The sequence below is a fragment of the Chrysemys picta genome, chromosome 2 (genome assembly GCF_011386835.1).
Source record: "Chrysemys picta bellii isolate R12L10 chromosome 2, ASM1138683v2, whole genome shotgun sequence".
NCBI classification, from domain to species: Eukaryota; Metazoa; Chordata; order Testudines; family Emydidae; genus Chrysemys; species Chrysemys picta.
The window spans coordinates 150,980,584-150,996,566 of record NC_088792.1 but is presented as its reverse complement, the minus strand read 5'-3'; the positions used below and the strand labels follow the sequence as shown (position 1 = coordinate 150,996,566).

Sequence of the window (15,983 nt, the reverse complement as noted above, 5' to 3'; positions counted from 1 at the left end):
CAGACACACACACGTTTGTGTGCTCATGTGCCTCGCCTGCATGTGTCTGCACACACGTTCCCATACTTCCAGACAGCTCCACACGCACGTATGGGCACTCGCACAAAACCCACGCACACAGACACACACACCACCCACCCGCACACACCACACCCACTTCGGCTGAGGACAGGAAGACCCAGAGCCTGAATGATGTCAGCTACCGAAGGGCGTGTGCAGTGTACACACAAGCTGAGCTCCATCCTGTTCTCACCCGCCCACTCCAGCTGCAGTGGCTTTGTCCTGTTCAGTGGCTTCCCCACCCTGGAGAGCTCCTGCCCCGTCCGGAGGCTGGGGAGAGGTATAAATAAAAAAGGCAAACCACCAAACCCTACCTAGCCCTGGTGGGCCAGCAGCAAAGCTGTCCCTTTCTCAACTAGACGCCTGCCCCTCTCTCTCCCAGGTTTGTACCTGCCAGGAGAATGTCGGTCAGCCTCCCCTCCCCCCGCCCACGCCGCACCTGCTGGTGCTGAAACGGGATCAGCTCCTCAGCCGTTGTCATTCAGCACAGCTCCCGCTGGAGTCAGTGGAGCAATGCCAATTGGTGCTGGCTGAGGATCCGGCCCCAGGGTTTAACAGGTACAGGACGGAGGAGAACTCACAGGCTGGGCTACAGCAGAGCGAAGAGGGCCATTCACTCCAGGTCACTGTTATTTAATGAAGGCGTGGCTATAGCGCCCCAGGGCTCAGTCCAGATTACGCTAAATAATGGAGAGCAAGGTCCCTGCGCTTACAGACGTCCCAATCTTAGGAGATGAGCAGAGTGACAGATCCAGTCAAATACATCCTGTACTTAGACACATGGGCTATTTGTTTGGGTTTTTTGCACACTTATTGTAAGTGCCGACTAGCTACATCTGTCCCTCAATCCAGCCCTCACAAATCGGCTGATTGTTTATCAGGTAGCACAAAAGGGGCGAGTTTAAAGGGGAGATTTGAAGGGCAGAACGGAGCCTTACAGAGCAGCCCAAGGGAGGCAACACATAGGGCACGGGGGCTGGCACTCAGAAGCCACCGGTTCTATTCCTAGCTCTGCCATAGACCAACTGTGGGAACTCAGGCAAATCCCGTTTCACACTCTGTGCCTCAGTTTCCCCTTCCACCCTGGGTCTGTCCTGTCTATTTTAACTGTAAGCTCCTCAGGGCAGGGACTGTCTCTTGCTATCTGTATGTAAAGCGCCTCACACAACGAGGCCCTGATCTCGATTGTGACCTCTAGTTTCTACCATAATATAAATAATAATCTTCTAAGTGTCGCAGCAGAGGTGGGTGCTAAGGAGCGGTTTGAAGTGGCAAAGAGCAGAGGCCCTGCCCATTATTCCAGGGAGGGTGGGCTACTTAAAAGGCAGGGTCGATTTAGCTTTGCCCCATTCAATTCTTTTTTCTATTATGTATTTTATACAGTCTACAAAGAGCAGTTGTTCCTACAGCTCCAGGGAAGTCAGAATGATATTTCTGCACTGCCCGCCCCCCTCCCACCTTTCTCTCTTCACCGAACTCCACCCCAGGCACAGCTAATTGTGCTGACACCGAGGTCAAAGGAATGAGGAGCATGCTGCTAGTACAAAAACTCTCCCCTCCCCGTCATCCCAAAGGCCTCAGAGTGAGACCCCTGCAGTCTGAATGGAGAAAGGGCAGAAGGGGAAACTGATGCACCCAGCAGGTCAGTGGCAGAGCTGGGAATGGAACCCAAGTCTCCTGACTCCCAGTCCAGTGTACTATGCATTAGGCCGCTGCCTCTCCAACTGATCTAGCACGTTGCTGAGACCATGGGTTTGCTGTAAGATCTCACCGAATCACAAGCGGGTCGGCAGACAATGCAACACACGTTCCCCCAGATCTTCATGGGGGTGTGGGAGAAAGGCCGGGGGATTTTCATTCCAGCCTGAGCCAAGTCCTTTTCTGGAGGGACAAAAAGGATCAGTTAAAGCCCCCTGCACCCCAGATGCCGATTGCAGCGATTAGAAAGACCCCCAAGGACTTCAAAGGGCTTTGGATCAGGCTGGGTTTCCTTGGGGGAGGGGGAAGAGCGTGGAATTCAAAGCAGCGCATTACTCCAGGGCTAGGCTACCAGGTGGCTCTGTCCCAGATTACTCGCAGGAACCTGGACAGCCAGGGTCACTGCAAAGCTGGGCAGATGCTTCACTTAAACCAGACAAGAGACAGACCCAAACTACCCTCGCTCCCCCCCACAGTCCTGCCCTTGAGAAAGCAGGGCGGTAGGGGCTGGCCAGGCTGCCTGTGTTTAGCTGTTTCTGCTCGCAGGGAACCAGAACGAAGCTGTACCAGCTCATGCTTTCAATTATGAGTTCCGGCAGCGAGAGGATGTGGGGGGCGGCTGCTCACCCCCCGCCCCCTCCCTGGGGAGAAAGGTCTTTGCCATCATCAGCTGCGGCTTTGGCTGATTCAGGGGAAGGAGCGGGGGGAGGAATGGAAGTCCCATTGCACGGCGCAGCTCTGTCATGCGGGGAGCGGTGTGTGTGTAGCAGAGTGTACTCAGAAGGTCAGCGAGGGAGACACAAACACCCCACTGACAACCAGAAACCTCAGACTTCCAAGAGACACGAGTCTCACTGGCTCCCTGCCTCGTACTTCAGCGCACGAATGGAGTTCATCCAGGCCAGAGACTCAGCTTGCGGTTTCCCTGCACTGGCAGCATCACTGCTGCTGCTCCACAAGCGCTGGCTGCAAGATCCCTGTGCTGGGAGAAGGAGCAACGCCCATTAGGGTCGGTCTGCACTGCCTGGTAAAGCCAGGCTCCGGTTTGAGCCCAAACCCCTCTACCCGTCTTCACACAAATGTGTCTGACATGGGCCACCAAGCACTCCCGCCCTGGGTCCCAGGACCCACCCGCAGGGGATGGATCTGAGTCCAAGATCTGCTGAGACTCGGGTCCAAACCCTGTCGTTCTGCCATGCGGACGCAGCTCAAGCCGCAGACCTGAGTCAGTAGGGCTGTGCCGTGCAGCATGGAACCGTTAACACGGCCGAGACCTGGGTCCAGCAATTGTAAACCCAGGTTTATAATGCAGTGTGGACGCACAAGTGCAGGCTTGGAAACTCTGAGGCTACAAGTCCAGGCCCCACAGACCCTGATTTACAGCACAATGTAGACAGACCCTTAGCTGCAATATAAGGATAATAAAAACACCACTACAGTATGTGTAGGGCCCTACCAAATTCACGGCCATGAAAAACGTGTCACGGACCATCAAATCTGGTCTTTTGTGTGCTTTTACCCTGTACTATACAGATGCCATAGACTGCTCTGAAGGCAGCACCCCACAGCAGCAGCAGAGAAGTTAGGGTGGCAATACCATACCAGGCCGTCCTTACTTCTGCGCTGCTGCTGCTGGCAGCGGCGCTGCCTTCAGAGCTGGGCACCTGGCCAGCAGCCGCCACTCTCCAGCTGCCCAGCTCTGAAGGCAGCACCACTGCCAGCAGCAGCGCAGGAGTAAGGGTAGCAATACTGCAACCCCCACTACAATAACTTTGTGACCCCCCCCACACACACACGCAACTCCTTTTTGGGTCAGGACCCCTTCAATTACAACACCGTAAAATTTCAGATTTAAATAGTTGAAATCGTGAAATTGACGATTTTTAAAATCGTATGACCGTGTAATTGACCAAAATGGACCATGAATTTGGTAGCGCCCTAAGTATGTGCCATGCAACTCTTAGGGTGAGCCCTGCACTACCAACTCCTACTGGGAAAAGTGCAGGATCACGCATGGACGATACAATAATCAGTTATTCAATTTAGAGTAGTAGTTCTCAACCCTGGGGGTATGCAGACGGTACATCAACTCATCTAGGAATTTGTCTAGTTTTACAACAGGCTACGTAAAATGCACTACCCAAGTCACTACCAACTAAAATGTCATACAATGGCATTTATACTGCTCTATATGCTATCCACTGAAACGTAAGTACGATATTTATATTCCAATTGATTTATTTTATAACTATATGGTAAAATGAGAACGTAAGCAATTTTTTAGTAATAGTGTGGCCAGGACACTATTGTATTTTTATGTCTGATTTTTTTAAGCAAGTCATTTTTAAGTGAGGTGAAATTTGGGGGCACGTGGGACAAATCAGACTCCTGAAAGGGGTACAGTCATCTGAAAAAAGGTGAGAGCCACTGATTTAGAGCAAAGAACATGCCTAGCTCAAGAGACCCTGGCTACACTTGTTCCTCGCACCATGCACGCCCCATCCTTCCCCAGCAGCCAGTAGTGAAAATAAACATATGTAGCCCAGCACCCACAAGCAGCCCTATAATAACAAACCAGCAGGATGAAAGAATTAAGCAAGAAAAGGACGATCTTTGCCTTTCATGTTCCTACATGCACTGTAAGAAAAAGCAAATGGAAGGAATGAGAAATTTTATTAAAGCTAATGTTAATAGTACACAGTTTTAAAAAGTGTCTGTACATCTGGGTATAGTGCTTAGATTATCCACAAATACAAAGTTTGTTTTTAAAGTCATAAGATACATATAGTGCATAATCAGCAATAACCCACATTTAGGTGAGTACACTTAAGAATACAGTTTAGATATTAGCATCCAAGTATTCGGGTACATCACTCATGAAAAGTTATATGGAGAGTTGGTTGTGGAAAGCACATATATCAATGAATGAAGATTGTCACTCAGTAATTGAGAATGTAGGGTAGGTTGTCCATTTGGAAAATACAATGCATGAGGAAAGTATTTCAGTTACATTCCCCACTGTGCTTTTCATCGGCACTCCAGCTCAGCCCTCCTGGTATTGCCAATGTCCGGTATGACAAGGGCCTTTCCAAGACTGCCAAGCTGACTGCATTGGGCACTTCACTAAAACAACACAAGCAGCGCTCCCCCCCCCCCCATCTTCTGCAAGCTACAGCTCCCTCAGGGGGGCTAGGGGAGACACCGGCCAGAAGAGCCGGCTACGGAGGCAACCACGCCGATTGTTCCACGGAGCCAGAAGGGAAGGCAGGATGCCAAGAGCGGGGGGCTGGCTCCAGGTCCGACACGCACCTCGCAGCGAGGGGTAGCCTGGAGAGCATCTCAGGGAGAGGGAGCTCTGGTAACCATCTGCTGCCAGATACGCTGGAGCTTACTGCCTCAGCAGTTCTTTGGGAAGAATTCCGCCTGACCTTGCATAAGCCACAAGGAAACAGGACATGAGGAAAAAGGCCGAGGGCTGGTTTGAGGCCGGGGAGGAGATCTGACACTGCCATGGGCTCTGCCCACCGACTCCACGCCAAAGAAAAAGCTGGAATCCCAGCCGTTTCCTAGCTATTATAGTACAGGTACATGGGATAATTCAAGGGCAGGTGAAAGATGCCAGCTTGACCCTCCAGGAGACCAAGGGATCAGATTCTCTGCCCCACTGAGCTCACCCTCTGCTGTGTTAAGCTGCCCCAGCTTTGCCTGGAACACACACTTTGTGGGCATCATTCTGACTTCAGCCACCCTGGTGCAAAGCCAGACTGGCCCCGGTAAAGTCAATGGAGCTCCTTTGGATTTCTGCCAACATGCGCACGACTAGGATCTTCCCCCTGCAACTTACACTCTTCGCCGGTGAGATGCTGGGCAGCTAGGCACAGCTGAGCATGGTCGGATGTCCTGGAGTAAGTCACTGGCAAGGAGGACAGAACCCAGGATCTCTCGACCCAAGAGCCTCTACCGCCTGCGTTCAAAGTCCGCTAGCTTCAGTGCTCTAGCGGACTCAACCTCACAGTGGTCCAGGCACTAGGTAGGGACAGAGAGCCCTACCACGTAAACTTGGTTTCCTTGAGAATCAGAGAGCTGTTCCCCTGCCCGGCCCCATGCAAAGCTCTGTGTCCTACGTCCAAGAATTCACGTACAGAAGCTGCTGCTCTATGGATGAGTGGGCCTGATTTTGCCTTTGCTCAGCGTAAATCTGGAATAAACCGCACTAAAGTCAATGGACTCACAGCAGGATATGTGGGAGGAGAATCAGAACTGTGGCCTTTCTAGTAACAGGTGATCTCGGGGCAATGGGTTGGGGCAGCGAACACCCCTTACTATCTGCTCCCATCTCATAGGGGGCTCTCCCGTAGAGACTGCCTTGGCCCCAGGGTTCGAATGGGTGTTCGGTCGTACAGAGGAACCACAGCCCAAGTGTCTGGAGAAATAGGGGGAGAAGAGACCCAACGTTCGTGCTCCTGGGGCTCCTGACCAAAGCCAAGCTCTGCAGCTCTTACTCCAGCAGGCGTCCTGGTGAATGTTAACACCTGGGCATCGCAGTCAGCCTGGTCCTGCCCAGCCATTCTCTGATCAGCTGTGTGGCAGGCAGGGTAGCTGGTGGAGGGGGCAGGGGCTGCTCCATCCACAGTCCCCAGGGCTTGTTCAGTGCTTCAGACCCACGACTTGATGGAACAGCCCTGGTCAGACCCTGCATGAGCCCAGCACAGAGCTGAGACAGCAAGTGGCTGTGTGTGTCACCAGGGCTGCCACAGAGGACAACTGGGGAACAGCACAGCTGGGCAACACGGGAGGGACAGTGAAAGGTCTCCAATGCCCTACATCAGTATCATTCATGGGGGGATTTGTCCAAACCCCGGGTGGGGTCTACTTTACCTTGTATCCTCCTCTTAGTTGTTCTTCCTGCTACTCTGTCCCCCTTCTGCCTCCTCGGTGTACAAGGTGCAACCCCGCTGGGGATCCGTGCAAGTTGCAAAGGCGTTTCCAGAGATGCTTAATGCCGGTGATTAAGCTCGGGGTCGAATTTGGGCTCCTCAAGCCTTCTCTCATATGCACCAGTGTAAACCCACATCAGTGGAGACCCTCCCGATTTACGCTGATCTAGCGGAGAGCACCAACTCAGTGGAGTCACTGGGGTGAGCCCAGAATTTGTCCATTGCCCAGTGTCTCACCGGTGAAGAGTGTAAGTCAAAGGGTTGCACTTACCTGGCACAAATCCAAAGGAGCTCCCTTGACGTCAGTGAAACCAATGTGGATTTGCACCAGGGTGGCTGAGATCAGAACGCTGCTCACAAAGTGTCATCTCCATTTTATGGATAGGGAACTGAGGCCCAGAGAGGCTAAGTGGCCTGGCTCCTACAGGGAGCTGCATTTTCCAAGTCCCATGCTAGCGCTCTAACCATTGGATCCTCCTTCCTCTCCCTGTCCCTCAACACGGTACCTAATAATTGGACTTCTGTACACATCTGGGGGAGCGTGAATTTCTAAGCTAAATAACCCTCTAAGGAGAACCCCATTAGGCACAGCTACGCCCCAAGGAACATAGGCAAGAGGTTGTGGTCTCCAGTGTGCGACAGCAACAGAACGGCTCAATCCAGACAGACAGAGCAAGGGGGAAATGACTCTGCAGAGCAGGAGGAAGCCGGCTAGCCAGCCAAAGAGAGGCTGCCACCCACCAGAAAAGGGCCATTTATAGCCACCGCAGGAAAAACAGCAATACACCAAGATGCCACAGATGGAAAGAAAAACTCCTGGATTTGGGGTCTGGGCCAGTTGCCAGGTATTCCATCTCCGGCCACAACTGTCACCTCTGGCAGCAGGGAACTAAGGGTATGTGGGCAAAAGGGCGAATAGGAGGAAGAATGCCTGCCTGGGGGGTGATGGAGAGAGGCCAAGAAATGGAGTAGGGATGAAGGGTCTTGCACCGGATGCTGCTTTCGGTTACTTTAGCGCTTTGTAAACCCAGAGACTCCACTGAAGTCAGGGGAGTTATTACAGATTTACAGCAGCGTAACTGAAATCCAGATATTTGCCTTCAAATCATTATTTCCAATAAATCAGTTTGCTTGTTTTAGCAACTACTGTTCCCAGCTTCGGTAAGACAGCGAAACAGAGAGAAGGATTCTGAAAAAAACTCTATGGAGAATTAATTTAATATTCCTACTGGGCCTGATGCTGATCTCGTTCACACCGGTTTTACTCTGGGGAGATCAGACTCAAGTGAGGAGAGAATCAGGCCTGTATGATTTATCCAGCTATCTAATAGAAACCTAATCACAGCTGGCTAAGGCGCTGTGGGCAAGAGATAAAACTCACCTGCGGTGCTGCGCTGTGCATTGAGAAGGGTCATGCAAAGGAACACGGTAGCCGTGCCCCTGAAACACACACATACGTTGCACTGCAAAGGAGAGGCTTGGAGCACAGGGACGGCTTCCGAAGTCCCTCAATGCAGTTTAGGCCTTTGGCGAGGAGGTGAGCTCCCCAAGGAGCGAGCAGACTGAAGCGTGGGACGTGCAGGCGGAACGCTAGCTGCAGACAAGTGACAGCGGCTGGAAGCGCAGCGTTTGCACGGAGCATTCCTCTCATTACCAAGGCATGGGGAAGGGTGCTTTAAAGCATCTGTTGTTAATCTGCCTTGGACCCCTTTCAAAGCAAGGTTGGAAAATTCATAACTGCACACGCAATTGGCAAATCAGTCTGGCCCCGCAACTCGCAGCAACTCGGACACTCCAGTCACACAGCCTGCTGCAACCTTCCTGTGCCGGCCGGGTCAGGAGGAAGGGTGAGGCACACGAAAGCCAGGGCCACTGGGATAAGAGTTTTCTGAGCCGGTGGGGCTTTTTAAGGTCGTGATGTGCTCCCTTGAGGAAAGGCTGGGGGAGGGGAGACAGATTTTCAATGTCAAAAAAGTCTAAAGGCTCAATTCTGGCTTTGTCACAAGCCCCGAGTAAGGAGCAGCACGTAGCCATGCTGCCCCAAAACCAGTGGCTCAGGGTAAGTCTTAGATGCTTCCCAGCTCAGCAGACAGACGTGCTAGTTCTGCTCAAGCTAGTGCACTAAAAATAGCAGCGTAGCCGGGGGTAGCACAGGCTGCCTGAATACATACGCTGGGCGAGTTTGTACTCAGACGAGCTGCTGCTATTTCGAATGGGCTACCCAAGTTGGCAAGCATGTTCCCAGCGTAGTGTAGATGGACCCTCAGACGGTCTGATTCATGGGTCTCCCCTGGCACCTAGAAGGAAGCAGCCAGACTTTCTTCAGGCGGTAAGGAATGAAATTCCAGAAGCCTGATTCTCCAAACTAATCAGCAGTAATCAGCATCTACTACCAATTATTTTTCTATAGAAATTTTGAAACATTTTGGTTGTGTTTTTTTTTTTTTTTTTTCAAAATTCCCTGTGAAATTTTTTTCAGGCTCTCCCCCCCCCGTTAAAAAAATATATATATCTGTTTAAAAAAAAATGAATGTTTTTACTGAAACTTTTTTGGATTTTGTTTTTACACTGAACATTTTTGACATAAATGAAGATTTTCTGCAGAAATAGTTTTGCCCCAAAAGCCATTTTGAAAAGACAAAGCGTTCAGACAAAACTATTTCGACCAGTTCCAGTCCTCCGCCTCTTTGTCTCTGCACCACAACCCTGGATTCTGCACACAGATATAGGAAGGTAGGTCACATTTCAGGCCTTCCTTTACAACTGATGTCATGTCTGTAGCTCTTCTGTACCAGTCACTCACTTATTCATTAAAAGGGCCATGTTGCATAGCAACACCTGCATCACTTGACGCATGGCGTTTCTGAAAGGCACGGCATCTAAGCGGAGAGGAGACCAGCCATTAGAGTAGAAGGTGAAATCTGACACCGACAGACCATTCGGAAGGCAAATGACCCAGGTTGTCTTATCTCTGTTTATACCACACTTATCCCCCCTGCATCTGATCATCACAAAGCTGCAATGGAAAACCACGCTGTTTCTTGCAATCGCAACTCCAGTGACCGGATCCTCAGAAGGCATCTCTCATTGACTTCATTTACACCTACTGAGGGTCTCATTCCAACTCCTCGACAATATAGACTATTAGCTAATCTTACATAACCTTTACTCATGCCAACAGTCCCGTTGACTTCTGTAGGACAATGTGGATAAAGATTATCCACATGGGTAAGGACTGCAGATCAGGTTCTGGCTCTAAGAATAGATGACTATACTATTATTATTTTATTATTTGCATTACAGAAGCCTCTGCTGAGACCAGGCCCCGCTGTGCTCGGCGCTGTACAAACACAGAGACTGTCTCTAATCCAAAGAGTTTACAACCTAAAAGAATAAGACACATGACGAGCAAGAGGGAAAAGAGAGGGATGAAATGATTTGCCCAAGGAGCTTGTACTACCCAGTGAACAAGACAGTATACTCCCAGCTAACCAAAAATAGGTACTACATGCGCCTTACTGAAGGGTCTTCACGTGGGCAGACCTACCCATGCAGCGTGAAATTCATCCACATGACCCATTGAAGCCATTCCTATCACTGGGAAGGGAAAGATCTCCTACTGCGGAACACAATTCATCCATGAAGGACGCAAGGTTCTGCGGAGAGGAATGTTCGTTCCCTAGCTCAGTTCAAAGGAGATTATTTTTTAACCACTTCTGCCTGCCTGTGCTTCCGACATGCCACAGGAATCTGGATCCTGTGTAATACAATGCAAAACGGGGTCACACAAGCCCAGGAAACGGCAGGCTTCCTGAATGGTGCCAGGACGTGCCCACTTTGGATAGCACATCTCCCATAAACAGGAGTTAAGGGATGCATGGCCTAGTGGCTAAGGCCCCGGGCCAGAAAGAAGAGGACCTGCGTTCAACTCCTGGCTCTGCCACTGAGTTTGTGGCCTTGGGCAAGTCACTTCCTCTCTCTGTGCCTCAGTTTCCAGTCTAAAAAGAGGATAATTGATACTGGCTTCTCTTTTGCAAAGACCTTTGGAGTCTGTGGATTATGAAAGAGAGAGGCGTTTCACATTTCACATCAACTGGCAAGAAACAGTAGGGGGAAAAGATCTTTTTCTGAGTGAAAAGGAGACCCGGGTAGAGGGACAGACACAGAATGTACACATTCCATTTAGACGAAGGCTGACGTCTGCGCTGATTCTTATGACAGTGAGATATTGTGCATATTTTGAGGCCAAAACAAAAAAATCTTTCACCAGCTAAATGAATAGACCACAAAAAAAAGTCCCAGAACAAAAGCCCATGAAATGCTCTGAGATCTTGTCATCTTCACACACCATTACTTGAGAGTTAGAAATAACTGTGACTCCAGAACTTCCTGTATCCCATCTACATACACTATATGGAGGGGCACATGTTAACTAATCGACCCCTTGCAAACCGCTGGGGTGTAGGTATCATCCCCATGCACACATTACAGATGTGGACACGGGGGCAGAGAAAGGGAACTTGAAGAGGCAGTGCGGTCTCGCAGACACAATGTTGGACTAGTAATCAGGAGACCTGGCTCCTGGCTTGAGGCAGTTAGCCTAGACAGGTCAGTACTACAGAGTCATAATTGCCCATGGTCACATGGCAAGTCAGTGATGGTGGGCATAAGACAGGAAGGATAATCCAGTAGTTAAGACACTAGCCTGGGACTTGGAAAACTTGCGATTAATTGCCTGCCTTGCCTCAAGCTTCCCCATATCACCTTGGGAAAGTCACGGAGGGTATGTCTACACTGCAATCAGGGGTAGACATTTAGCTAGCTCGGGTGCTGGGCAGCGTGGCCGTGATGACACGCTCTAGCCGCCTGAGTCATTAGCCAGGGTCCCGAGCAGGTTTGTACAGCCTGCCCTGATTTCGGTGCCCAAGCTAGCGAGGCTAAAGCTAGCTCTGGTACGTCGACATGTGCTGCATCGCACCTCCGATTGCAGCACTGCCATGCCCTGAGGAGAGGTCTCCACTTAAAACGTTGCCTTGGTGCAGCTGTGCCGCTGCAGCGCTTAAGTGAAGATGCTCCTACGCCAACGGGAGAGAGCTCTCCCATCAGCGTAGCTAATCCGCCTCCCCAAAAGGCGGAAGCTAGGTCGGCGGGAAGACACAGCGCTGTCTACAAGGGAGTTTAAGGTTGGTATAACTATGTCGCTCCCGCTCTGTGCTTTAACTACTACAACTTTCTTCCTCTGGCTCCCACTGAAGCCAAAAGAGCAAAAATTGGCCCCCCCGGTTGTGTGGAGCACGGCACTCCGCTGGCAGAGAGAGCACACGGATTCCTCCAAATTGCCTCTTGGCTAGCACTGCTCCGAACAGCGCAGCTGACTTTTTCATTCATGCGAACGTCCAGGTCGTAACTCCGATTCCTATCACATCATCGGCACAGCGTGAAGAGCAAGCCAGAGAGCTCAGGAGGAGCCAACTGGCAGCTGGGCCGTTCCAGAAGGAAACACTTTCCAGGCTTGGGAGCACAGCGGCTGTTTGAGTCAAGTCAATGGAGCAAGTTCCAAAGAGAAGGGGGAGGGGGCGGAGAAAAAACCCTTTTTTGTGCAACTAAAAAAACGTGTTCTATTTTTGTTCTGGGCTCCAAGTCTCTTCTTAGTCTCAAACTCAGCTGACTTCCCCCAGCACAAACACTGAGCCACCAGATCAGCTTTCCAGCTCAGTGCCGGGTGGGTGAATAGCACGGAGCAGAAGACGTACAGTGGGGTTTGTTGTAGGCTGCCTGCCCAGCGGAGTGGGTTGGCCAGATTTCCAGTCATTGGCAACCCGCTCCGTGGCAGCACGACAATATGTCCTAAACGCCAGCTGTCACACACACCCCACCTCTGCGATAGGCATTGCAATAACCGGATCCATGGGGGAAAGCTACTGGGAGGGGCTCTGGCTCCCCAAATACTTACCGCCTCCAGGAAAGGAGGAATCATTCTGCTCTCCCACACACCGGTGTAAATCAGGAGTCATTGCAATGCAGCCCAAACCAGAGCGACATCAGAATCAGGTCCCACTGTGCCAGACCAGCCTCTCACAAGCTGTAGCATAACTGAACAGAAATCAGGGATGCCACAGAAAGTGAGCTGGAGGCCATATTCTATCTGTCCCCCACCCCCCAGAGGCAGGTCTCCAAGCATGAGGCAGATACATGCTGAAAAGCAGTCATGCGTGGTGTACACTCACTCCAGTTACTGGTTACTAAAGGCTGCCCACCTGGCCATGGCGGCGTGGGAATGCAGAAAGGGCTGCGTTCAAGCGACTCCTGAGTCACTCAGTTACAAAGAGCTGACCTCTGCCCGCCTCCGGCGCCCACCCCGGCTTGCATCCACCACTCAGAACATCTCCAGGCTGTGCCTAGGGCTGCTTTGAAGGGAAGGCAGTTTGGGCCCTCAACCCAAAAGACAAAAAACCCCACCGGAGGGGCTATAGGAAGGAAGACAAGGAAGCCCTCAGAACAGAGACCGTCGGGTTCCAACCAAGGGAAAGGGGTTTGCAGCAAACCTCAGGGAAAAACTCAATTCCCCCACACCTTAAATCCCCAGGTAACACCCCATCCATCTAACAGATGCCAAGAGAATGCTCCCCTAGATGACAGAATAACCCCTCACTTCAAATTACCCCCTTCATACCAACCCCCTGCTCCGAATAAATGCAAAACCCATTCAAACCTTACCATTGTCTGATAAAGGAGGCCCTCACTCCAATCCCTTCATATACCGAACTCCTCCTCCATGGAGGTGCTGAGATAACCCTACAAATAACAGCTGCCCTGTTCACCCCAGCCATGGTACAACAGCTTCCACTGAAATCTATGAGAGCTACTTGTATCACATAGAGCTGGGGGGAGAATTAGGGCCCAGAAGAACAAATCTCACTATGGCTACAAAACACCAGCGTCTCCTCTTAGAACTGCTCAGATCAAAGCTCCCAAGCGCATGCCTCTGCCCCCATATGAAAGGCAGGGTAATTCCCACCCCTCCTATAAGTACTAGGGGCAAATTCCCTAACTGCACTTTACCCCCTATATAAATGCCAGGATAATGTCTAGCCCCCAAGTAAATACACCTAATCACACGTTCCCTCATCCCCTGTAATTATCACGATCAAATCACCAGGAAAAGCTGAGCTCTGCCCATCCAAGCAGATCACCTACATCGCAGAGTGCCCCCGACCCCGTCCCCATCCCGTCCCAACTGGTGGCTCATATGTATTCGGCATCTTAGCGTCTCTCTCTCTCCCGTGACCACATGGGGGAGACAGGTCAGAGGCTGGCAAGGCAGCATGAGGCATCCCACAGGCTGCCAGGTGGCCCCTTCTGCCTCGGGTGCGATTCCCTCTTTTGCACCCAACCTTTAAATTAAAAACAGGTGGAGATTCCAACATGCTCCAATCAAGGCAAGTGCTGGCAGGTCCCCTGTGCAACACACGGCTGCCTGAATCAAACACTGCTGGCAACCAATAGACAACTGTGAGCCCCGCCCCACACAGTCTGTCTGCTGGATCCGGAGTTATGAATCCTTGGTTCCTAAGCCCAGATCTGGGCATGAGTTTCTAACTACCCCTCCTGCAAGGAACAATCACCACAGTACCAAAGCACTAAAGCAAGGCCCTTCCCCGGCTCTGGGCCTCAGTTTCCCCATCTGTATGAAACAGACCAGCCTTTCTGAGTAGGTTTTGTAGATTACTTAATCGTACAGAAAGTGCTTTGAAAATAAAGTTCCTGCTGCTAAATAGACTGCCACCTACATACCATACAGCACTTTTCATCTGTCAGTCTCTAAGCACTTCAGAAAAGAGGTCACAGAATCATAGAATATCAGGGTTGGAAGGGACCTCAGGAGGTCATCTAGTCCAACCCCCTGCTCAAAGCAGGACCAATCCCCAACTAAATCAGGTCACAATCCACCTTTCACAGCTGGGGAAACTGAGGCAGAGTGAAAAAGTGACTTGCCCGAGGTCACCAAAGCAGGCTGGTGGCAGAACCAAGGTCTCCCAAATCTCGATCCAGCTCAAAATCTACTAGCCCACACTGCTTTCCATGGCATGGCATTTTCCCCTTGCTCTTAGATCTCAAACACTTTCCTCCCCAGGTAATTAACACTTCAAGCACACTCAGAAAGGACACACGTTTAAAGGGGTACAAAACATCTTGGGGTGGGCAGCACACGTACCTTCCACATCTGCTTTGGCAATTGACAGTCTGGGGCAAGCAGCTTCCTTCGTTTATATATAATTTTTTCCCCCTCTCTTCTCTGTTTACCCCCCCTTGTTTCGTGCCGCTAATGCCTTCAGCGATCGCTCATTTCCAACACACAGTCATGAAGAGAAAGGCCAATGATTCACTTTTCCAGAACCCCCGGCTGCTCTCCTCGTCAAGGCTAATTGTAATTGCTTCTTGGGGCATGTGCCATGTGCTCAGATGGAGGTGGTGACTCATTAGCAGTCCCCCATACACACCCCCACCCTGCTCCGCAGAGAAGTGACGAAAAGGAGAGAGGCAGGGTAACGGCTATTTTCCAGCGATTCAGCCGCCAAAAAGCCATCTCTCGCGGGCTGCAGTGAGTCGAAATCGCATGTGGTGATGCTGCCGGCTTAGGGCTCTGCTCTGCAGTCCCTCGCGTAGCTGCAAGAGCTCCCAGGACCTGTGTCAGAGCGAGTAAGACGGGTGAGCCGGGGATTCCCCGGTTCTGAACAGCTGCCCAAGCAAGCAGCAACTGCTGCATGCAGGGGAGAGCTGGGAAGAAATGCCTCATCGCCTCCAGGGCATCACGCAGGATGCTTTTTGAGTCATGCCTCAATCTTGTTTCTGGGCGAGAGGCAGGTAGCTGAAGCACAGGCCTGGGTCTCAGTTATTGATCTTCTGGGGTGGGCTTTGTCTTGGGCTCGTTTTAAACCAGGTGCAAAAATCAGTGGAGAAGCAGGCCCCATTGGGCAGCTTTGGGCAAGTCACTTCCCCTCTCTGGGACTCAATGAGTCTCCCCTGTAAAATGGGGGTGAGGAGACCCCCACCCCTTTATAAGATGCTTTGAGATCTTGCCATGAACAGCACCTGAGTCTGAGGTGCGAATGCACCTGGCCACCTAAAGGAAACATAAGATTGGCAGAGGAGAGGCACGGAGGGTACGTCTACACTGCAAAGAAGAACCCGAAGGACCGAGTCTCAGAGACTGGGTCATCAGCCTCTAAGAATAGCAGCGTAGACGGTCCCGCTCGGGCTGGAGCCTGGACTCTGAGATCCGGTGAG

At 51.2% G+C, this 15,983-nt stretch overlaps 1 protein-coding gene across 7 annotated transcripts in view; it reads right to left on the bottom strand.

Moving 5' to 3' along the window:
- TET3 (tet methylcytosine dioxygenase 3) overlaps nucleotides 1-15,983 on the bottom strand; it is a 159,467-nt gene that overhangs the window by 88,653 nt on the left and 54,831 nt on the right. The gene's annotated exons all lie outside the window — the stretch shown is intronic.